Here is a 24,601-nt window from a genome sequence, read left to right on the forward strand (position 1 = left end):
AACATTCCAGCGGAGAATGTTATAAAAACAAACAAGTATATAATACAATGTCAAGTAATAATAGATGCTTGAAAAGGAGTAAAGCAGGGTTTGGGGCTTGCATGGTTAGGTAACATCACCGACTCAATGGACATGAATTTGAGCAAACTCCAGGAAATAGTGATGGTCAGGGAAATCTGGCCGTGCTGCAGTCCTCGGGGTTGCAAAGAGCTGGACATGACTTAGAGACTAAACAACAACAAGGTAGGCATGCTACTTTAAACAGGGTGAATAGATGCTCTTTCTGATAAAGTAACTTGAGTGAAAAGAATATCTGGGGAAGCATATTCCAGGTAGAAGGAATAGCCAGTGCAGGGCCCTAAGGCAGGAGGCTCAGTGTATTCAAAGGGCAGTAAGAAGGTCTTGGTGACTGGAGTAAATTCTGAGTGATGGTAAGGGGTCTCAAGGTCACTGTAAGAACTTTGCCTGTGATCAGAGGAAGATGGTAGGGCATAAGACAAGTTCAGAAATGACACAGATTCACAAATGTTACATACCCAAGCTGTTGCAAATCAAGTTTGTTACATTCACAGTGGTTATTAGTAGTTAGTGACTGCTGAAAGCAACTATTTTGTGAACCCAGGAAACATTGCATTGTGTGTGCGTGTGCTCAGTGTGTGTGTGCGTGCTCAGTTGTGTCCGGCTCTTTGTGACCCCATGGACTGTAGCCCTCCAGGCTCCTCTGTCCATGAGGATTCTCTGCTGTTTCCTTCTCCAGGGGATCTTGCCGACCCAGGGATCGAACTCACGTCTCTGCGTCTCCTGCATTGACAGGCAGATTCTTTACCATTGCACCACCTGGGAAGCCCTGTTGAGATTTCTCCAAATCCTTGGTCTTTCTGACCCTGCCCTGTGTGCTCTCATCATGGTGGGCTGGGGGCTGACTTTCCCAACTGCTTGGTCACAGGAGCCGAAGGGGCTTCGGGGAGAACCTCTCAGATGATTATCTACATTCCCTGTGTAAATGGAAATAGTAACACTCAGACACATGTGTATCTGGTGAAAATGAGACCATCAGTGGTGATATTGGTGGGTGGTAAAGCAGGATGAAAGCCAGAACCTTTAAAGTCAGTGACCTATAGGAAGCCTAGATGACTTTCTAAAACCTCTTATATCTTGAAATAATGTGGATTGAGATTCAGAGCAATATAAAACCAATAAAAATCCTTAGTGGTTAAGTGCAACAAGGCATTTAAAAAATCTAGGTAAAACGTGTGGCAGTTCAGATGGGAACTAGAAATTAGGTTCTAGCAGTGCTATTTCTGGATGATTTTGGAGAATATGTCATCCCAGAAGGTGGTTGGAATTTTCACTAGGAACCAAGGCTGGAAACATGATGGGTTAGACTAGGCTGCAGCATTGTCACCAACTTCCCTGATTCCAAAGGAAGGTTGCAATAGGGGCTGTTTCTCTGCTGGTCTTTGCATCTAGGGCACCTTGCACAGAGCCAGCGCACATATGAACACTCAAGGAATGTTGCTGCTTCATCACCTGCCAGGAATAATGTATAGGGTGGGGGAAGGGGTTCCTGAGAAGCTGCCACCCAACTATTACCACACCATATTGATCACTTCCTAGACATTTCACACATCACAGTTTGAATGATAAAAACCATACTTATCTTTCTTTGGACTGTGCAACGTTTTTAAAAATTGGCAACATTGGGCCCATATTTCTACATAACAACTGGTCAGCACAGAGTAGGGAAACTTCTCTTTTGAAAAGGGTTGAGTGGTCTAGTGATTGAAAAATCCACCTGCCAGTGTAGATGACATGAGTTCGATCCTTTCCAGGAACTAAGATCCCACCATGCTGTGGGGCAACTAAACCCATGTGCCACAACTACAGAGTCCGTACCCTAGAGCCCAAGAGCTACAACTACTGAAGCCCACACCTCCCAGAGTCTGTGCTCTGCAAGAGGAGAAGCCACCTGCAATGAGAAGACCGCTCACTGCAAGAAAGCTGCTGCTGCTGCTGCTGCTAAGTCGCTTCAGTCGTGTCCGACTCTGTGCAACCCCATAGACGGCAGCCCACCAGGCTCCCCCATCCCTGGGATTCTCCAGGCAAGAGTACTGGAGTGGGTTGCCATTGCCTTCTCCTCACTGCAGGGAAGAGTAGCCCCCAATTGCGGCCACTAGAGAAAGCCCACACAGCAGTGAAGAGCCCGAACACCACAACAAAGATCCAGTGCAGCCAAAAATCAATCAATCAATAAATAGAAAGGGGCTGTGCTCTCCAATTGGCCAGACTCCACTGACTTGATTGGCCCCAAAGGCATTTGAGCTTGCAGCCTCTGGTGTACCCTCTCGTTTAGTCCTTGCAAAGAGCTCTACGAAGTAAATTGATGCTCCGTGGATGAGAAAACTGAGGTGAGGCTCCCAGATGTTGAGTACCTTCCCAGCATCAGGCCAGGACACTGTCTGTGGTCTCTTTAGCTGGTGCTGCTTCTGCTCTGCCCACTACTGCTGCAGTTATGACAAGGGACCCATGTAACTCCATGCTTCTAGGATTTAAGCATTTTCTGTCTGCATCTCACAATTCTAGAGTCACTCTGAAAAATCTAGAAATAATATATTACTAGCTCACTGTGTGATCTGAGCAAAGCCAGAGATTTTTGACAGAAAAAGCAACAATGAGTGGTTGGAGATGTCGTTTTTCCTCTAAGTTGACCTCCAGCCCTAACAGACTCTACAGGAGATAAGACTGCACTTTCAAAGGCTCCACATGAGGCAAAATATGACAACAAGTTCCTTACTTACATTTTGGTGATGAGGCAGAGCCAAGGACTCTCAAGGGTTTATTTTCCTTAAAAAGTAAGGTCTAGTTTGAACTGCCAAGCCCCATCACTCTGTTCTGTCCCCCCAGTTCTCTACCAGACTTCTCTCCTAATGAGCTCTTAGAGGGATTGCGCCCTATTCTATCTCAAAGTCATCAAGTTTGAGACAGTAAAAACTGTAAGATAAATCTTTATCTTAGTTGGCTCTAACAAAGGAAAGATGGAAGCATGCCTTAATGATAGGCATTCATATTGTATGAGTCCAGTCACACCAACTTTCTTTGCTTTAAAATTTCTTTTCTCCATCCTCAGAAATTGGGCCATGTGCCTACCCTTCATCCGCATTCCTTAGCATAATATTGGTGACCTTTACACATCATCTTAGTGACAAGGTCTATTATAGCATCATTTACTTAGGTGTCCTACAGCACTTGTTTTTGCTTTGCAAAATATGAGATTGTGGTCATTCTTCCTCTAATGAATATCTATTTCACGAATATAAAATTTATGTCCCACGGCTCTGTTTCCTTGCTTTTCTGTACAGATAACTTTTCTTTTTTTTTTTTTTTGCTTAAAATATGCATATGTTTATTTGAATATATGAATTATTACCACCTCTCTCTCCCATTCCCTCCCTCCCTCCCTGTCTCTCCTTTCCCTCTGTATTATTTCATACAAGTTTGTTGGTGTCTGGCTCTACAATTCAGTCTTTTTTTAATTAATTAATTAATTAATTAATTAATTTTTTATTTATTTATTTTTTTTAATTTTAAAATCTTTAATTCTTACATGCTTTCCCAAACATGAACCCCCCTCCCACCTCCCTCCCCATAACATCTTCCTGGGTCATCCCCATGCACCAGCCCCAAGCATGCTGCATCCTGCGTCCAACATAGACTGGCGATTCATTTCACATGATAGTATACATGTTAGAATGTCATTCTCCCAAATCATCCCACCCTCTCCCTCTCCCTCTGAGTCCAAAAGTCCGTTATACACATCTGTGTCTCCAGATAACTTTTCATTTCAATGCCAAATCGTAGCATTATCATGAAAGGCCTTATTGAGGTAAAATGGGCATACAATAAACTGCACATACTTAAAAGGTACCATTTGATAAGTTTGACATAATGTATACAACTGTGAGGGCTTCACTAACAGATGTATCTGGTCAGTGGTCAAGAATCTGTGTGCGGTGCAGGAGACCTGGCTTCAGTCCCTGGATTGGGAAGATGCCCTGGAGCTGGGAATGGCAACCCAATCCAGTCTTATTGCCTGGAGAATCCCATGGACAAGAGGGGCCTGGGTGGCTACGGTCCATGGGGTCACAAAGAATAGGACACAACTGAAGTGACTAAGCAGCAGCAGCAGCAGCATACATCTTTGAAACCATCATCACAAACAAGGCATTAATAATGAAACTACCAACCTCAAAGTTTCTCCTGCCCCTCGGTAAGCTCTGCCTCTCAACCATCCTGTTCCTCCACCACCTTGTACAGGCAACCAATGACCTGCTTTCTGTTAGTATAGAGCAATTTGCCTTTTCTAGAACTTTATATAACTGGAATCATACAGCAGATATTGTGTTTTCGCCTGGCTTCTTTCACTCAGAAGTTATCGTGGATTCATCATTGGTGCATTGACACATTCATTCCTTTAAAAATAGTTTTATTGTGATGTTATTTACATGCCATAAAATTCACCTGATTTATTATAGAATTCAATGATTTTAAGTGCACTTACAGAGTTGTGCAAACTTCACCAAAATCTAATTGTAGAACATTTTCACCACCCCCCCAAAAAACATGCCCATTTACAGTCACTGCCATTTCCACCCAGCCCTAGGCAACTGCTAGTCTACTTTTTTCCTCTATAGGTTTGCCTTTTCTTGACATTTCTTATAAGTGGATTAATATAGTATGTGGCCTTCTGTCTGGCTTCTTTGGCTTAGCATGTTTTCAGGGTTCCTGTGTATGTTGAAACATGTGTCAATGTTTCATTCCTTCTTATAGCTGAAAAGTATTCTAATTTATGGAAATAGCATTTAGATTATTTCCACCTTTGGCTGTTAGGAATAATGCTGCTGCAAACACTTTCATGCAAGTTTCTGTGTGAAAATATATTTTCATTTCTCTTGAGTATAAACCTAGGAATGAAATTTCTGGGTCACATAGTAACACTATACTTAACATTCTGAGAAAACTGCCAAATTATTTTCCAAAGCTACTGTACCATTTTATTAGTACCTTCCTTTTAGCAATGAAAAAAGTTTCCAGATGGGAGCCTCCTGCCAACAGCCACACTGAACTGAGCTGTCTTTGACGTGGCCCAGCAGTCCTCAAGGCTTGAAATATCACAGCCATCCAACAGCTTTACTGGACTCACGACAGACCTTGAGCCAGGAGAGAGCCTAGCTGAGCTGCCCCTCAGAAACAGATAATATGGGAGTTCCCTGGTGGTCCAGTGGTTTGGACTTGGCACTTTCACAGCTGCGGCTCAGTTTCAATACCTGATCAGGAAACTAGGATCATGCAAGCGAGGCATGTAGCGCAGCACGCTCCCCCGCCCCAACCCTGCCTACCCTCCCCCCACTGCAAAAAAAAAAAGGAAAGAAGCCCAGATGGTAAATGTTCATTGTTTTAAGCTACTAAGGTGTAGGGAATTTGTTAGACAGCCTAAGATTACTAATATATGGGAAATGGCTAAGGGGTGGAGGGCAGAGGACAACCTGGCTCAGGGAGGTGCCTCCCACTGCCCCTCCCCGGCATGACTGCGGGGCATCCACAGGCACCCCCAGAGACACCTCTCTAGGGCGGTCATCCAGCCTGGGTCCCTTAGACCAGGAGCAGACAGTGAGGACAGAGGGATGGCAGTCTTGCTGGAAGGCTGTTAAGGAGGAACGGGGCAGCTGTGTCCTCGAGCACCCCTGTGTGAACTGAAGAGCTGCATCTCCAGGGCCCTGGTCTCAGTGCCCGGGACAGTGCCTGTTGCCAAGGACCCCAGAGGCACCTGCTGGGAGGCTGCGGGTGGGGCAGGGCCTGAGGCCCATTTTGCCACAGAATACCTGCAACTGGTCCCAGGTCGGGGCCAGCGGGGACGGGGAAAGGGAGGCAACAAGAGAACTGAAAGCCCTGAGGACAAGTTTCAGCCATTCCTCAGAGTAAGCGGCTCCTGGGGTGAAACGATGACTAGTGCTAAGCCCCTCTCTGCTGCCGGCCCTGCAGGACGGGTGCGGGGAGGGGATTCAGTCACCCACAATCTCCTCAGAAGACCCTTGGAGGGAGAGTTTCTTCAGAGGCAAACCGCATCTGCCCTGGGTGAGCCCTCATGTGTCTCCCCTGGGCTCTGGCAGCAGGGATCGCATCCTATTCATCCAGCCTCCCCTGTGGCTCCTGGAAGGAACCCAGAATTATTGGAACCCAGAAGCCTTGAAGAATGTCCCTCAGTCAAAGCCACTGGTTGTGCAGGGGAGGAAAGGGGAACTCATGGGCAGTCTTTTGCAGTGTCTTCATTATTTCCATATTTAACCCCTTTCTCCTGGATCCACTGGCCATGGGCTCTATACTACTGAGAGTCTTGGGTACTAAGTCTTAGTACCCAGGTGGCAGTGCTGAGGGGACCCCAGAATCGGTTGGGCAGGTCACAGGCAGTGAATGACTGAGAGGCTCATCGCCTGGGGTAGGAGCAGGGGCTTTGGATTCAGTCAGACCCAAGTGTGGTTTTGATTTTGTTCCTCACTTACTGGCTGTGTGATCTTGGGTAAGCAATTTAACCTCTCTGAGCATCAGTTTCCTTCTAAAACAGGAATACTACAGCCTGTTTTGCAGGATTGGTATGAGGATTAGCAAAAATGCATACAATTTAGAATATCTAGCAGCTCAAATGGAGAAGGCAATGGCAATCCACTCCAGTGGATTGGATTGATTTTCCAGTGCCTGGAATATCCCATGGACAGAGGAGCCTGGTAGCCTGTAGTCCATGAGGTTGTGAAGAGTCGGACACAACTGAGCTTTACTTTCACTTTTCACTTTCATGCATTGGAGAAGGAAATGGCAACCCACTCCAGTGTTCTTGCCTGGAGAATCCCAGGGATGGGGGAGCCTGGTGGGCTGCTGTCTCTGGGGTTGCACAGAGTCGGACATGACTGAAGCAACTTAGCAGCAGCAGTAGCAGCAGGAGCTCAAAAATAGCACCTGCTATCAGTTCAGTTCAGTTCAGTTCAGTCTCTCAGTCGTGTCTGACTCTTTGCGACCCCATGAACCGCAGCACGCCAGGCTTCCCTGTCCATCCCCAACTCACAGAGTTACCCAAACTCATGTCTATTGAGTCGATGATGCCATCCAACCATCTCATCCTCTGTCGTCCCCTTCTCCTCCTGCTCTCAATCTTTCCCAGCATCAGGGTCTTTTCAAATGAGTCAGCTGTTTGCATCAGGTGGCCAAAGTATTGGAGTTTCAGCTTCAACATCAGTCCTTCCATTGAATATTCAGGACTGATTGCCTTTAGGATGGACTGTTTGGATCTCCTTGCAGCCCAACAGACTCTCAAGAGTCTTCTCCAACTCCTCAGTTCAAAAGCATCAGTTCTTCGGCGCTCAGCTTTCTTTATAGTCCAACTCTCACATCCATACATGACTACTGTGAAAACCATAGCCTTGACTAGATGGACCGTTGTTTGCAAAGTAATGTCTCTGCCTTTTAATATGCTGTCTAGACTGGTCATAACTTTCCTTCCAAGGAGTAAGTGTCTTTTAATTTCATAGCTGCAGTCACCATCTGCAATGATTTTAGAGCCCCCCAAAATAAAGTCTCTCACTGTTTCCCCATCTATTTTCCATGAAGTGATGGGACCAGATGCCATGATCTTAGTTTTCTGAATGTTGAGCTTTAAGCCAACTTTTTCACTCTCCTCTGCTTTTGAACTGTGGTGTTGGAGAAGACTCTTGAGAGTCCCTTGGACTGCAAGGAGATCCAACCAGTCCATTCTGAAGGAGATCAACCCTGGGATTTCTTTGGAAGGAATGATGCTGAAGCTGAAACTCCAGTACTTTGGCCACCTCATGCGAGGAGTTGACTCATTGGAAAAGACTCTGATGCTGGGAGGGATTGGGGGCAGGAGGAAAAGGGGAAACAGAGGATGACATGGCTGGATGGCATCACTGACTTGATGGACATGAGTCTGAGTGAACTTCGGGAGATGGTGATGGACAGGGAGGCCTGGCGTGCTGCGGTTCACGGGGTCGCAAAGAGTCGGACACGACTGAGCGACTGAACTGAGCTCCCACTTTCATCAAGAGGCTCTTTAGATCTTCTTCACTTTCTGCCATAAGGCTAGTGTCATCTGCATATCATATTTCTCCTGGAAATCTTGATTTCAGCTTGTGATTCATCCAGTCCAGCGTTTCTCATGATGTACTTTGCGTATAAGTTAAATAAGCAGGGTGATAATATACAGCCTCGACGTACTACTTTTCCTATTTGGAACCAATCTGTTGTTCCATGTCCAGTTCTAGCTCTTGCTTCCTGACCTGCATACAGGTTTCTCAAGAGGAATGTCAGGTGGTCTTGTATTCCCATCTCTTTAAGAATTTTCCACAGTTTATTGTGATCCACACAGTCAAAGGCTTTGGCATAGTCAATAAAGCAGAAATAGATGTTTTTCTGGAACTCTTTTGCTTTTTCCATGATCCAACAGATGTTGGGAATTTTATCTCTGGTTCCTCTGCCTTTTCTAAATCCAGCTTGAACATCTGGAAGTTCATAGTTCATATATTGCTGGAGCCTGGCTTGGAGAATTTTGAGCATTACTTCACTAGTGCATGAGATGAATGCAATTGTGTGGTAGTTTGAGCATTCTTTGGCATTGCCTTTCTTTGGGATTGGGATGAAAACTAACCTTTTCCAGTCCCATAGTCACTGCTGAGTTTTCCAAATTTGCTGGCATATTGAGTGCAGCACTTTCACAGCATCATCTTTTAGGATTTGAAATACCTCAGCTGGAATTCCATCACCTCCACTAGCTTTGTTCGTAGTGATGCTTCCTAAGGCCCACTTGACTTCACATTCCAGGATGGCTGGCTCTAGGTGAGTGATCACACCATTGTGATTATATGGGTCGTGAAGATCTTTTTTTGTACAGTTCTCCTGTGTATAATTACCACTTCTTAATATCTGCTGCTTCTGTTAGGTCCCTACCATTTCTGTCCTTTATTGAGCCATCTTTGCATGAAATGTTCCCTTGGTATCTCTAATTTTCTTGAAGAGATCTCTAGTCTTTCCCATTCTATTGTTTTCCTCTATTTCTTTGCCCTGATCACTGGGGAAGGCTTTCTTATCTCTCCTTGGTATTCTTTGGAGCTCTGCATTCAAATGGGTATATCTTTCCTTTTCTCCTTTGCTTTTCGCTTCTCTTCTTTTCACAGCTATTTGTAAGGCCTCCTCAGACATCATTGTTAATATTATAGTAATTGTAACACTAACAATGGCACTCCACTCCAGTACTCTTGCCTGGAAAATTCCATGGATGGAGGAGCTTGGTAGGCTGGAGTCCATGGGGTTGCTAAGAGTCAGACACGACTGAGCAACTTCCCTTTCACTTTTCACTTTCATGCATTGGAGAAGGAAATGGCAACCCACTCCAGTGTTCTTGCCTGGAGAATCCCAGGGACGGGGGAGCCTGGTGGGCTGTCGTCTATGGGGTTGCACAGAGTCGGACACGACTGAAGTGACTTAGCAGCAGCAGCAGCAGCAACACTAACTAGAGGGTCTCAGAACATCTCTGGATATTTCAATATATGCTACTATTCCTTAGTTTTGGAGGTAATCTTACTGCCATTGTTTTCATTCTGGACAGAAAGGAAATTCTCATAAACACCTAAGGGGAGAGAGCAGGTTATAACTGTCACGAACAGCCTTAGTAATAAAAGGAAAGGAAACACACACACACACAACCTCAAACCAAGAACACAGGTCCTTGCCAAGGATCCTGGTAACAAAAGGCAGTTGCATTCTTTGAAAATGAATGGAATGACTCTGGTCCCAGTCAACGTCTAGCGGTGTTCTGGGAAGACATAGCCCTGGTCTCGGGGACACTCCCAGTGCATGTGCCAGAATAAACCCAGTCTGCTGCAAAAGAAGTTCCAGATGAACGGGACTGATGGCCATGGAAATTTATGCTGATAAATCCTGGGGCGTATTCTCTCTTCTCTCAGCAGAACTTCTTCATTTAGATAGTTTTGGAGCTTAGAGCTTAAATATTATTGTTTTTGTTCTGCGTTGACAATTTGAATGAAATTTCTTCACCAGTGAATCTAATAGGGACTTTATTCAGATTTTAAAACACATTTTTGGTGAATTACAGACTTAGAAAACAAAATTAAAACCAGATTAATTAACTTGTTCTAAATTTGGCTTTTCCCTAGCTGTCCACTAGACGGCGAGATGGGACCACTCTAATCCCACTAGTTCAGAAGCGGCTCTTCCTACTATAGGATTAAAGTGAAACATGTATAATATCATATAAGAAATGAATCGCCAGTCCAGGTTCGATGCAGGATACAGGATGCTTGGGGCTGGTGCACTGGGATGACCCAGAGGGATGGTACGGGGAGGGAGGTGGGAGGGGGGTTCAGGATGGGGAGCACGTGTACACCCGTGGCGGATTCATGTTGATGTATGGCAAAACCAATACAATATTGTAAACTAATTAGCTTCCAATTAAAATAAATAAATTTAAATTTAAAAATTAATTAATTTTAAAAAAGGATTAAAGTGAGGAAACTATTTTTGTTTTGGTTTCATCTAAAACTTTTCTTTTGCGTTCAGAATAGATGCACAACTTTTTAAGGGCCCTTTCTAGCACTGAGTGCTAAATGGAGGTATACTGTTTCCTGGTCTAAAGGCCTGAACCCCAGGTGTTCTCCTTTTATCTCTGAGGTACCAGTAGTGAAAGCTTACCCTAAATCAGGTGCTGTGCTAAGAGCTTCGTCTTACTCATTCCTCAGAGAGACAAGAAAGTGTCATTTTCATTTTTTCCCTTATGGACATTTTGTAGGTAAGTGCTTTGAGGTAAAAATTTCAAATGTGACTACCTCAACCAGGTGAAGAATCTGACTGAGAGAGTGAATGTAGGGAAGAGACCTCTTCTTGGGTGCTCAGGTTTTCACTCCTGGCAATGACATCTAAAGGGACAGGGCTATGTATTTTTGCACAAAGAGGCAGGAAACATCTGGATAAATGAATTAGCACAAAGCTTGACCCAGAAATGAAAACCAGAAGCTATGGGACAGAGGGGGCTGTGATTACAATTACCAGAAGCAAAGGGGTGCCTTCCTCTCCAGCCTGATTAAGAACCCAAGTAAGTCCATACTGTGTTCTTTATTCAGCATCTACAGGTGCCAGGCATGACACTGCATGCCTTATGACTGAATGCTCATTTACTCCTCACAATTACCCTTTAATGCAGGTGTGCAGGTGGAAAGAAACACAAGGCAAGTCTACTGTCATCAAGATTATTTTCTCAGTTTTCTTTCTGCAGTCAACATTCAGCTCAGGGAAGTGGTGACTAAAGTAGAAATATAATGGTCCTTCCCTTGCAGTGAAAATACTTCCATTGCTAAGTTACAGAAACTAGTCTCAGACAAGAAAAACAGTTTTTTCAGCCTGAGTATTCAAACTTTGGAGTTTTCTGGTGACCAGTCAGCATCTAAACAGAATTTGAAAACATTTCTACGGCATTGGATTCAATAGAGAAAAACCTTTGAAACATGGAGAGAAATCAACCTCATTCAGGTTGAGATTCACATAGACTATCTTTGTAAAAGTGTTTTCTCCTGTGATTTAGCTAAACTAAGAACTAGTTGAGTTTGCCCAGCTGGGAGAAAAATCAAGACTCAGAAAGGAATTTTCTCTAGGTGTTTTATTTACGAATTCATCCATTCAAGTTCAACTACTTCCTATTACAAAACCAGGTTAAATTTGGACTTTATAATTTTAAGGCCTAAGTCACATCATGGCATTTCTCTTCTCAAAACCCTCTAATGCCTCGGTGTGCTCAGTTGCTTAGTTGTGTCCAATTCTTTGCAGTCCCATGGACTGTAACCTGACAGGCTTCTCTGCCCTCCAGTCTCCTCTGTCCATGGAATTTTACAGGCAGGAATACTGGAGTGGGTTGCCATTTCCTGCTCCAGGGGATCTTCCTGTCCCAGAGATTGAATCCCCATTTCTTGCATCTCCTGCTTTGGGTGTGTGTGCTCTCTTCTGTCTGACTCTTTGCAACTCCGTGGATTGTAGCGCACCAGCTTCCTCTCCATGGGATTTCCTAGGCAAGAATACTGGAGTGGGTTGCCATTTCCTCCTTCCGGGAGTATTTCTGACCTATGGATCTTCCCCGCCCAGGGATCGAACCCGCGACTCCTGCATTGCCAGGCATATTCTTTACCATTGAGGCACTAAGGAAGCCCAAAATGTCAAACAAACTTGGCTCACACAAAGATCAGGCTTGAACCTGCGACCTTGACGTTATTAGCACTGCACTCTAACCAACTAAGTTAACTGGCCAGGATCTCCTACATTGGCAGGCAGATTCTTTACCACTAGCACCACCCAGCAAGCCCCTTTAATGCCTCACCGCATCCCTAAAACCAAAGTTCTCCTAAAACCTTATGTAGTTTGGTTCCGCATTATCATATTTCTCTCTCTAACTTCATCTGGTTTCTTCCTTTCTATTTTAATACATCAATTCTACAGCTAAGAAGAGATTCCTCTCTGAATTTCCCCTACCTCTTTCAGTTTTCTCCATCAGGAGTCAGCAAGTACAACAAATACATTTGGGTGGACCAAATGCCCATTTTTGTACAGCCAACAAGAATGGTGTTTATATTTTTAAATGGTTCAAAAAAGCCTCCAGAAAACTGTTTCATGACATGAATATTATATGAAGTTCAAATTCTGGCATTGGTGAATAAAATTTTATTGGAACATAGCTGAGGCCATTTCAAGGGATCCCCAACACGTATTCTGAGCACAGAGGAGCCCTAGATATAGGAATTGTAGATATAGGAATTGTAGAAAAAAAAAAAGGCTTTGCTAAGCCACATGTTTCCTTGTAACCTAGTGGTTGGTCATCTGTTTTCTCCAAGAGAATTTTGATGTAGTTTCTCTATATATGTATTATATATGTATGTAAATAAGTATATAGATTATATTTAGTATAAAGAAGAACTATTAATCTTCATAATTTTACTATTAATAATCCTAGCAGGGTACCACTTTGGAGATTTTGGCATATTTACTTCTAGTCTTTTATATATAAATTTACACATATATAATTACTTCTAAGCTTAGCTGTGAATTTTATTTTTAAACTATTTATTATTTATTTGTTAATTTGACTACCTTGGGTCTTTGTTGCAGCATGCAGGATCTTTGACCTTCACTGTGTGTGGCTCAAGTGTTCTTTTGGTTGTGTTGTGACATGGGATCTCCTAGTTGTGGACTGTGGGATCTAGTTCCCTGATCAGGGATTGCACCAGGGCGCCCTGCATTGTGAGCATGGAATCTTAGCCACTGAACCAGCAGGGAAGTCCCTAAATTTTCATTAAATACTTTTATCTAGAAGAAAATACTAATTCTCACTCTCCTAGATATCCTCACTTCAAAATTACCTTTAAAATATCATTTTTAGCATAAATTATAGGATATAGATTTATTTTTGAAAATTTAGGTAGTAAAAATAATAAAAATAATAAATAAGGAAAAATGAAATTGCCATCAGTCTCCTCACCCATAGACAAGCACCAGTAATATTTACTCACACATAAACATTCATATTTAATATCCAGTATCTCAAACCTCCTTCTAGGTTTCCTGGGTCTACCTCCAAAACTTCAGTAGATGCCAAACTCAGCAGACCCTGTATTAGGAGCTATGTTGAAAATCAGAAAGTAGAATGCCAAGTAAATCTACTTGGCAAAAAACCTCTAGCCAATGCTAAAATGACTGAAAACATGTTCAAATTTGTCTATCTCTCCTGAGTAAGAGGGAGAGACTTCATGACACAGATAGCCCAGAGGTTTCTCCAAAAATATACCGTCTACTGTACATGCTGTTTTTACAGCTTGCTTTCCCCACTCAGCAATATATCATGAACAGTTCCCCACTTAATGTTATCTTAATTCTTCTAAAATGTGTTTTTTAATAGCTGTGGAATATTCCATTCTAAAGATAAAAACATACTTGGTTTAGTCCCCTCTACTAATGGACATTCAGGTTGTTTGTAAACTTTAATCTATTCTAATAATCATAAGCATCTTTGGGCATTATTTCCAATAATATAAATGTGGACTTGCTTGGTTCCACTGTATGCAGACAGTAAGGAGTTGATGCATGTTTCCAAGATTCCTTAGAGCAAGGTTAAATCCTCACTTTAGCCTACCTACGTTATTATCATTTTACAAAAAATCCTTTGTCTGTTGAACAAACAAAGCAATTCTATCTCATTGATGTTATAACTTGAAGCTGGTTGATAACTAAGGAGATTGAACATATCTTCATATGCTTATTAATCATTTCCACTTCTTTTGTGAACTGCCTATGTCCTTTGTCTTTTATTTATTAATGTGCAAGTGCTCATTTTACATCAAGGATTACAAAATGTAACCTTTTGTAATATGGGTGCATGATCAGTTGCTTCAGTCATGTCCGACTCTTTGTGACCCCATGGTCTGCAACCTGCCAGGCTCCTCTGTCTATGGGATTCTCCAGGAGAAAATACTGGAGTGGGTTGCCATGCCTTCCTCCAGGAGATCTTCCCGACCTAGTGATCAAACCCATGTCTCCTGTGGCTCCTGAACTGCAGGGAGATTCTTTACCGCTGAGCCACTGGGTGTATATGCTGTGAATATTTCCCTCAGCTTCCATTTATCTTGTAATTTTTTTTAATGGCGTACTCTATCATTATTTCTCCTTGTTTTATTCTTAGAAACTGCCCCCCCCATACCAACACACACACATCAAGATTCCATGAGGCAAATAGCCCAACCGTCTGTGTTTCTAATCACTATGCCCTACAGCCCTCCACAGAAGGTACAGACTTAGCTATTGCATCAACATTGCTCCTATGGGAAAGCCCAAGACCTTCAATACCAGGTGTACCAGACCCAGGGGGTGAAACCCCCATATAAGGCCTGCTCCCTCCTCACCAAACCCAGCATTAGGACTTCTGAAGGTACGATGGCAGTAAAGATGGGGCTGTCAGAGGAGCACAAGGCCCTAAGTGAATGCCGTACCAAACATGCTCATAGATGCCCCTCATGGAGGGAAACAGAGGGTCACCTTCCTCACTCCCAGGCTGGTGAGACGGCTCCATGTATGAAACAATAGCTGCAGGCTATGTGATGGAAGCTTCCTGGGGGTCAGGCCTGAGCCAGCTCTGACTGTCTGCATCACTCACTGGCTCCTCGCTGAACCTGTGCAGGTGGGTCTAGTGTCCTCCCTTTATAGACGAGGAAACCAAGGCCTAAGAGGCCCAGTCACCCCACACTGGCAGCAGCAGCGCCAGCGCAACCGAGGCTGGGCCTACTGGTGCCCAGCTGAGAGAGGAACTTGTCCCAAGGGCCAATTGGCGAGCTCAACAGCCCCAAGCCTCAGTTTCTTCACACTCCAGAATCCTGGCACATCTGACTGTGGTGATTAAGTAAGGCTAAGTCCTCTACTATCCCTCCTCATGCTACGATCATTCTATAAATATATTTCTGTTTTTAAAAATTTGATGATGTGGTTTTTGGTCTAATCACACCTTGCTTGTCATTTCTCACAAGAAAAGAAACAAAGGTCATAGGCCTTTCAGTTACTGTGTGACTGCATGCACAGTAGGATGGCAAGGAGAAGGAATCGGCGTGGGCTGGAGAGGTCCTGGAGGTGAGAGCTGAACTGTCCTCTCCTCTCTAAGAAGTGAGAACTTGCAGCAAGATGGGAGGGTGACCCAGGAAGGAGGAAACAGGGGCAGGGGCTAGGAGTCCTGGCTACACGCAGGGCCCTGTGGGAACCAGGCTGCTGGGGCAGGGTCTGGGTGGGGAGCGTGGGAGGCAGGGGGAGCCCAAACGCAGGAGATGGCCATTGTGCCAGGCGGTGGTGGGACCCAGGGAAAGGTGCAGGAGTCTGAGTTGGCCAACAGGGCAGGGAATGTCAGGAGCCTGTTTCATTCAGCACAGAGTAGGTCCTGAGGCTTCAGACTTACAAAAACAGGCTCTTAGTTTCACATCCTTCTTCTGCTTGATTAGATGTTCCATTAATGCTTAATAAATTCCCAGACTTTAATACTGTAAATAGTAACAACATGAAACACTATGGATCCATACAATGACTGTGTTGAAATCATTGTGTTTTTTAAAAAATTAATTTATTTTAATTGGAGGCTAATTACTTTACAATATTTTACATTACTTTGCCAACAAAGGTCCATCTAGTCAAGGCTATGGTTTTTCCAGTAGTCATGTATGGATGTGAGAGTTGGACTGTGAAGAAAGCTGAGTGCCAAAGAATTGATGCTTTTGAACTGTGGTGTTGGAGAAAACTCTTGAGAGTCCCTTGGACTGCAAGGAGATCCAACCAGTCCATTCTAAAGGAGATTAGTCCTGGGTGTTCTTTGTAAGGAATGATGCTAAAGCTGAAACTCTAGTACTTTGGCCACCTCATGCAAAGAGTTGACTCATTGGAAAAGATTCTGATGCTGGGAGGGATTGGGGGCAAGAGGAAAAAGGGGACAACAGAGGATGAGATGACTGGATGGCATCACCGACTTGATGGACCTAAGTTTGAGTAAACTCCGGGAGTTGGTGAAGGAAAGGGAGGCCTGGCGTGCTGCAATTCATGAGGTCGCAAAGAGTTGGACATGACTGAGCGACTGAACTGAACTGAGTGGGTTTTTGCCATACATTGACATGAATCAGCTATGGGTGTACATGTGTTTCTCATCCTGAACCCCCCTCCCACCTCCCTCCCCATCCCATCCCTCAGGGTCATCCCAGTGCACCAGCCCTGAGCACCTTGTCTCATGCATTGAACCTGGACTGGCAATCTGTTTCACACTTTTTTTAAGCATTAATTTAGCAGTCTGATGAAATAGACACTCTCCTGGTTTTAAGGAAGTTTTAACACTTGAGAATTTTGCTCAGTGGCCAAACTTCCATCTGCTCCTTCGTCTCTCCTGTGTCTGTTTCTGGTCTCTGTGATCACTTGATTTGTCTTCTATTTCTAACATTTTCTTTTTTCCATAAGAACTATTTCAACTGCTTTATGGGAGTAGGTAGAACACAAGTAAATTATTACTGAAATTTCCCTAGATATATGGTCTTTAATGTCTCATTATACTGAATAATGAAAAAAATAGGCCTTCATACATAAAACCTTTTGGATACAGAATCTGAAGTCCTTTGTACACCCAACTTATTAAACCTAATTCAAGTTAACAATCCCTGCGTTTGTAGGTATAGCATTTTAAGGATTAAAAATGTGGGAATTTTTTTTTTGGTTAATGTGTGTTATTTTATTTGAGCTACTAAATTCCTGACAGTGAGCTCTCTTTTTTTTCATCTCAAATACCTGGTACGGTACCTATGGTGTAGGTAGGTTTCCAACAAATTCTTACTGAAAGAATGAATGAATGAAGTCAGAAATGACAATTCTGTGAACAGAAATATGTACTAATCATTATTCTGTTTCACTGAGGAAGAAGCAGTGTTGTGCTGGAGTCGTGATGACACAGGCTGGGACCCAGGACCCGTTACTACAGTGCTTGCACCTGAACAGACATCTCTGTGCAACAGAACACAAACTGTATGGGACTAAAAACAACTGCACGCACATGCGGCTGGGGCAAATTATGAACAATAGATACAAAGAAGGCCAAAACCCAATTGTCACTTCCGAGGTGACAGGAGCAAGGGTACTATGTATGATCCCTGCACACGCAGTGTGGCCAACGGCGTGGGAAGACCACCCAAGCCACCTCTCTGCTGAATCCACTTATCTGCACCTACTCTCACCTCATTTAAGGAAACAGCTCATCCCCCTGCCGCCCACCACACTCAGGGAGTGAGCAAGAGTACCTCTTGTTTTTGTTCCCTCCTGCTGCAGCACAAATACCAATAAAGCCTTGCCCAAATTCCTTCTCTGACCTCTAATCAACTTATACTGATTGCAGAGACCAAGGACCCTGGTTGCTAACAATGGCACTTATTTCTTCCATTAAGTGACTTCACCTTGGCAGCTTGATACTGGCCACGGTGGAAGTATTTACACCAAGAAAGTCAGCAAAGACTAAGTCAGTAGCCCCTTCCCCTCCATCCCTTGAGAGCCAGTTTTAAAATATTTGCCAACACACCATTGAAATCAGGATTTGGACTAGTTAAGTGATTTGATTGAGGTTAAAGTGCTGGCTGAGAAGTTGAATCCAGGCTCCTGGCTCTAAGACCAGAGGCCACTAGGGAAATTGATGAGTCAAGGACGAAAGAGCAGCCAGTTTCTGACCCTGCAGCACAGCTCCACAAGTGACAGAAACTGTATCTCCAGGACGTGGAACACAGCAGGCCCTTTTATAGCAATGGTGATGGACAAAGCATGAAGACCTAAGTTCCTTAAAGTACCATAATGCTCTACAATCCTTATACCACCAGTTCCCTTAGTAAAGACTCAGGGCTTGTCTTTGCCTATTTGTTCATTTGGCATTTCACTGCCTTTATTTTTCCATGTCAGTGAATAGAAACCTACCCTGTATGTATCTTGTGAAGAAAGTAATGGTTTATGTAGGTGTGGATTTTGTGGCTGGACATAGTTGGCAGGTCTCAAGTACCCAATAGTGAGAAATGGTGACTAACCCAAGTTTCTGCTCGGTCCCACCTCCATGCTAAGTTGGAATTTAAAGTCTTTGAACTAAGGCTGAATCAAGAACTATTCTCTGAATATATTCTTTGTGGAGGGATACCCCAAGTATCTTTGCCCATGATGTGAGCTAAAGTTTCAAAGCTTATGTTACAGTCACAAAACATGAGAAGACAGCTATTCAGTAGTTCCACCCCCCACCCCCCCCACCGCCGCCCCTGGCCCATGGAGGAGATAAACAAATTGGAAGCCCTCAAATTTGAATTGATAAGTGATATAACAACTGAGAGAACACATAATTTTCCACACATAAAATGAGGGTGATAAATTCATACTTTAGATTGTTCCCTTCCTTCTTAGGCAGATAGGATAAGCTATTACCATGAACTGGAAACATTTATATCATTAACAAGATTAATGAAACATTTATACCATTAACAGTAAGCATATATGCTTCTCAGCATTACTTGCTACAATGTGTTTCCTGAGAAAAATCTACGAAGTTGAAATTATAAGCTTTCCAATAAGTTTTGGGTGATTTGTGACTTCTGGTAACATGTTCATTTGGCTCCTGTACTGGTTTTAGCAGGGGAAAATTTGTTTAATGAGGAGTAGATCACCAGAAGAAGCCAATGGGGGGAAAAACCTTAGACTATAGGAATCTATGTAGTATTAATAATTTACAGGTAATTTTATATTTATTTTTCCATCCCTGGACAAGGGCCAAGAATTGTCCTACCATGAAACTTGAAAGACTAAAAGTAGAAGGTAGAAAGTAGTAAAACTGATTTTTACTGTGGCTTCCAAGAGAAGTTCATAGCTTTTAAACCTGCCACTTTAATCTTTAATACTGATGATTCATCAGATATTTTGAATATCAGATTGATTTTTTCATGAAAACGACAGTTCTTTTTTCTAATTCATATGAAACTTTCCAAACTAGAATAAGAGGCCTATAATTTGAGAGTGTTTCCATAGAGATGATATACAGCCATTCAGAAGGGCAGCTTTCATTAGAGTCCTTTATTTCCCCAACAAGGAGGAACCTGGCATCACAGTGGGATGATTAAATGACTCAGTGTTTTCTTGACAGTCATATAATATCTCTTGATTCCAGTCCCCTTGTCTTCCCTTTGGATTACATTAGTGCCTTTATGGAATTTGGGGTCTGTTTTCGTTTGGGCCACGATCACAGTACAGTAGGAGAATACTTTGGATCCCTCTAGTGGTCGCTTTTTCAAATTGCAGTTCTCTGCTCAAAGGTTTATGGAATTTAGTGGGTTACCATCAAAACAAAAATTTTTTAAGTGAAAATATGTATTGCATTAGTAAGTGTAAATGTTTCTTGGTGAAACTTTGTTTCTTTTATGCATATATTAATTCAGAGTCAAGATCACTTTCCAGTCAGCAATGTTTAGCACCAGTGGGCTGCCTACAGCAGGATGGGATTAGGGTGAGGGCAGCTAGGCAGGGCTAAGTTAGTGTGGAGTTGGAGCCTGTCTCTGTTTTAAAACTTTGATGTTTTGTTCACCATGGATTTTTTGCGTTGTTTTTGATTTTTTAAAAAGTCCTGCTTTAAAATATTAGTTAGATTAGAATGAGTGGAGGCCAGTCACACTGCACTGAGCACTCTGCCCACAGCTGGATGTCGCCATGTGTGGTGGTGCTCTCTGCCTGGTGCGTTATGTTTCTCCAGCAGCCCAGAAGGTGTTTAGAGAAGATGGGAATGACCCAGGGTCTGGGGTTGCTGGGGTGGAAGGACAGGAACGAGGCAGAAGAGGGCAAAGGTGCCAGGTGACCCTGCATCTGAGACAGGGAGGTGGGTAGAAGAAGAGTCAGGAGGTGGCTGGATGGGCCAGGGGTGTTAGGGGGCAGGTAGGGGGTGGGCAGAGGATTCCAGATGAATGTTTAGAGGTTGTGGTTGAAGAGGGAGTGGACTGGACTTTGAAATTTCAAAAGAAATGCAGTTCTAAGTGAAGCCACATAAACGACTTTTCCTGCTGATAAGTTGTCTTCAGTGTGTGGGAGGGAGTGTGAACAAACATCTTTACCATAAAACAAGGGCTCCTTGGACTTCTGAGTGTCACATGTCTACTAGGTAGGATGTAGAAATACAGTTTCTCCAAGATTGGATGTTGTTAATGTATTACAATGATGGTCAGAAATAGTGGTTAAGAAACAAATAGATGGATACAAAAATATGCACATTTTTGAATTCAAACCCATTGGCTTTCTCTAGTTAACATTACTCTGGTCTAGATTTAGTGCTGCTGCTTTTCCTGGAAGATGCTTTCCCCAACCCCACCCACATCCAACCTTGAGAGCCCCTCGGGCTCCCAGCACATCTCTCACTGTTTGCTCCAGGTCTGTCTTCCCACTTGAGCTCCATGACAGGCCTTGTCTGCCCTGACTTCCAACTGTTTCCCTTGACCTTTGTTACCCCATCTTAACTTTCTGATGAACCAGCCCTTTAAAATAGTTCCTCTTGTTTTGACTTGTCCCTCTTCTTCCCCTGAGTTGACTGTTCCTCCACGCCTTTGCTCAGCTCTCCCTCCTCCAGAGTTAACCTGTGTTCATAGCCGCCTTCGTCTTTACCATCAGGGTGTCCACCCGACCTCCAGTGCTGTCTGCCTCCAAACTCAGACCACCTGCTTTCTTTCCAACACCTCTGTCAACACAGCCTAAAAGCTAGCCTGTTCCCTCCTCACTCCTGACTCACGAAACCAGTTTTCTCACTTTTGTTAGTAATGCTTTGTCAACAGGAATAATCAGCAATCTATAATAGGAATAGAAAGGAGTTTTATTTGAGCAAAGGAAAGTTTGAGTTTTAATTTTAGTTTTAATTGAGCAAAAATTAGTTTTATTTGAGAATTGTGTTTCTCAAGCCATTCCTCTGATGGGGAATCATCAGGAAAGACAGACTCCTAAATTTAAGATTGCAGCAGTCAGACACAGCTGGCCTAATCACACTGATACTCATCCACTCTTACTCACGTTTTGTAATTCCAGTTCACTTCCCTGACTACTTGAACCCCCACCCACTGCCCCTCCCTGCTCCCTCATTCTCTCTTTAAAAGCACCCTGTCACCTCTGCACAAATCAAGGTGGAGCTCAGCTCATCCCTTTTGTTATTATTGTTATTGAATAAAACCTGTGTCCACTGCTTTAACTAAAACCTGGCTTTATTTGTGACACCTGAAACAAAAGATTGCTCCTCCTTCTGAGACTATCTAAGTCCTGTTGATCCTCAAGCACTTCTGAAATTCTATGATCCATTCAACCCTCTCTGAGTTCTGATCCTCAGGACACCCCTACTGGGCCTGCTATCGGTGGTGCCCAAGTTAACCCTGACCCACCTGTACCTTACAGGGATGTATTGGGTTTTTTTCCTGTGATTTTGTCTTGACTCCAATTACTTGTGTCCAATATTTGAGGGTGACCACTATTGGTCTGTTATTTTCCTTTGTGTCTAGTATAAGTACTTACATAGAAAGTACTCAAATACTTACAGGATGAATTGAAATACTGGAAATTGCCGTAGTTTAACTATAGACTAAAATGCAGTCAGTCTTTGTCATCTTAATTACAATTTTAACCAATATAGTTGGTTCTGACTATATATTATGGTCACAAACGTAGACTCAACAAAGAAATGAGTTATCAGCAGGTGTGAGGTAGAATAAATGAGAGGCGACTGTAGGTAAACTACTTTTGTCCAGAAAAGGTTAAAGGACTCCCTTGTATATTTTTGAACAGTTGTGAGTTTCCCGGAGTTGGGGTGGGGTCTACCATCTGTTTCCTCAAATTCCTTTACAAATTTCCTCTTCTTTATCCTTCTGATGACTGTCCCCTATTTAAAAAGAGGATATAAATTTGTCTCCAGTCCAAACACAGATAAACCCAAGTTATGTTCCAGATATTTGGATATTTTCATCTATTCTCTATTTTCTTTCCTGTTTCCTATTTTCATCAGTCTCTGAAGTCACATGTAATTTTTATACCCCCTCAGTAACAGTACATTGACATTCATCCCCAATTTGCAGATTAAACCACCAAATCAGCGTGTAGGGAGGGGTGCCTGAGGTCACATGATAACCAGGTAGCCCTAAACCAGGTAACCCTGGAGTTTCCAACCTGCTGATTGGTCACGTAGCCGCATTTCGGGCGCAAAGGAAGCTGCTCCCACAGCATTCTCTTGTGGAGAGTCGCTGAGCTCATACTCATTGTTGGGATCTCTTTGTTTCCTGTAAGCTCAGCATTTTCTTTTTCCAGGTCAGGCAGGCTTGTGGGCCTCCCTCCAGTTCCCTCCCCTGCAGTTTGAATAGGAAACTAGAGGATGTACCCTAGAGAAGATTTAGGACCATGTGAACAGGAAGGGCGGGCCTTGATTGCCTGTTGGTGGTTTCCAGCAGCAAAGCCTGGCCTGGGGAAATGTCATTTAGTTGTAACAAGTGAATTCAGATCCTGGTGTTTTTGGGGGGTAGCAAATTACACTCAGAGACTGATACTGTCTTAATCAGTAGTTTAATTAACACGCACTCATGACGGGATTTATAATTTCACCAGACAATGGCATATAGGATAACAACTCTTAATAAGCCAATAAAGAAAGAAACACTCCTAACAAATGAAAGATTAATTACACTATTGTTGCAGGCAAAGTGGGATGACGAAATCCAAATTCAGTTGAGGTATACCTTTTCTCTGAGGTTAGTTCTCAAGAGAGTGGGCTTAACCAATTGAGAGCTGAGGCCCAGCTACCTGTGAACCTAAAGTGAAAAGTCCCAAGTTGCTATAGCAGGTTGGAGAGAATGAGGGCAGGGGTATTACAGGCAAGATGATCTTGACTGGGCACTTCAAGCTTTCCCCACTACGGTTAAGAGTGGTCTTTATCACCTCAGGAGTCAAAACCCCAAGGTCTTGATGAAATAAAATTATTTTAAGCCAGGACAAGAAAAAACAATTCAAACATAAAATTCTCTCCCTGCCTCTTTCTGCTATTAGCTCCTTCCTTTTCATGTGCGTTGGCAACTGCATTGTACATTAACCAGATCTCCTTAGAAGACACAAGAATGCCTGCTTTACCAAAAAGACCAATTTTCTCGTGGTGCCAGCAAGGTAACTCCTTAGGAGAAAATATTCCTTTTTAAAAAAAATCCTGTAAGGAGTCACGATCACCCACTATTCCCCTTGTATGTGCAGATGTGGAATATGTAAACTGTCAATTTGTCACTTTGTTAAAAAATAAAATAAAAAACCCTTTGTTTTGAAAAGTGTGCAACTGTACTTTCACACACTTGAAACAAGTGTGCTTTCACACAGGTGAAACAAGTCAGTTCTTAGAGTTTTATGAAAGACTGTGTCCTCAAGTCATCTTAGATAAAATTTTCTACTGCTTTTTAGATCAACTCTTAGCTAATTTTTTGTCGACAGTCTTCAGAGAGCTGGATCAGCAAAGGTTAGCTTTGCCTAAATCAGAACTTTCAGATTTTCCAGACACAATCTGGGTACTTATAGCACAAATGTCCTCTCATCTTAGCTATTTCTTCATGTGTTTATGCTAATAACCCCTCAGTTCAGCTCCTCTGCTGAAAGGCAATACCGAAGAATGTTCAAACTGCTGCACAACTGCACTCATCTCACACACTAGCAAAGTAATGTTCAAAATTCTCCAAGCCAGGCTTCAACAGTACTTGAACTGTGAACTTCCAGATGTTCAAGTTGGATTTAGAAAAGGCAGAGGAGCCAGAGATCAAATTGCCATCTTTTGGATCATTGAAAAAGCACAAGAGTTCCAGAAAAACATCTACTTCTGCTTTATTGACAACACCAAAGCCTTTGAATCTGTGGATCACAACAAACTATGGAAAATTCTTAAAGAGATGGGAATACCAGGCTACCTGACCTG

General features: G+C 43.1%; 1 protein-coding gene across 1 annotated transcript in view; it reads left to right on the plus strand.

The window, feature by feature from the left end:
- KLHL6 (kelch like family member 6) overlaps positions 1 to 23,966 on the plus strand; it is an 82,534-nt gene extending 58,568 nt beyond the window's left edge. Inside the window, exon 8 of the transcript XR_011250206.1 lies at positions 17,546 to 23,966. The gene's annotated coding sequence lies outside the window, so the exon portion shown is untranslated. The remainder of the gene's footprint in view (positions 1 to 17,545) is intronic.
- Positions 23,967 to 24,601: the final 635 nt, after the last annotated feature.

The sequence above is a fragment of the Ovis canadensis genome, chromosome 1 (assembly GCF_042477335.2).
Source record: "Ovis canadensis isolate MfBH-ARS-UI-01 breed Bighorn chromosome 1, ARS-UI_OviCan_v2, whole genome shotgun sequence".
Taxonomy (NCBI): domain Eukaryota; kingdom Metazoa; phylum Chordata; class Mammalia; order Artiodactyla; family Bovidae; genus Ovis; species Ovis canadensis.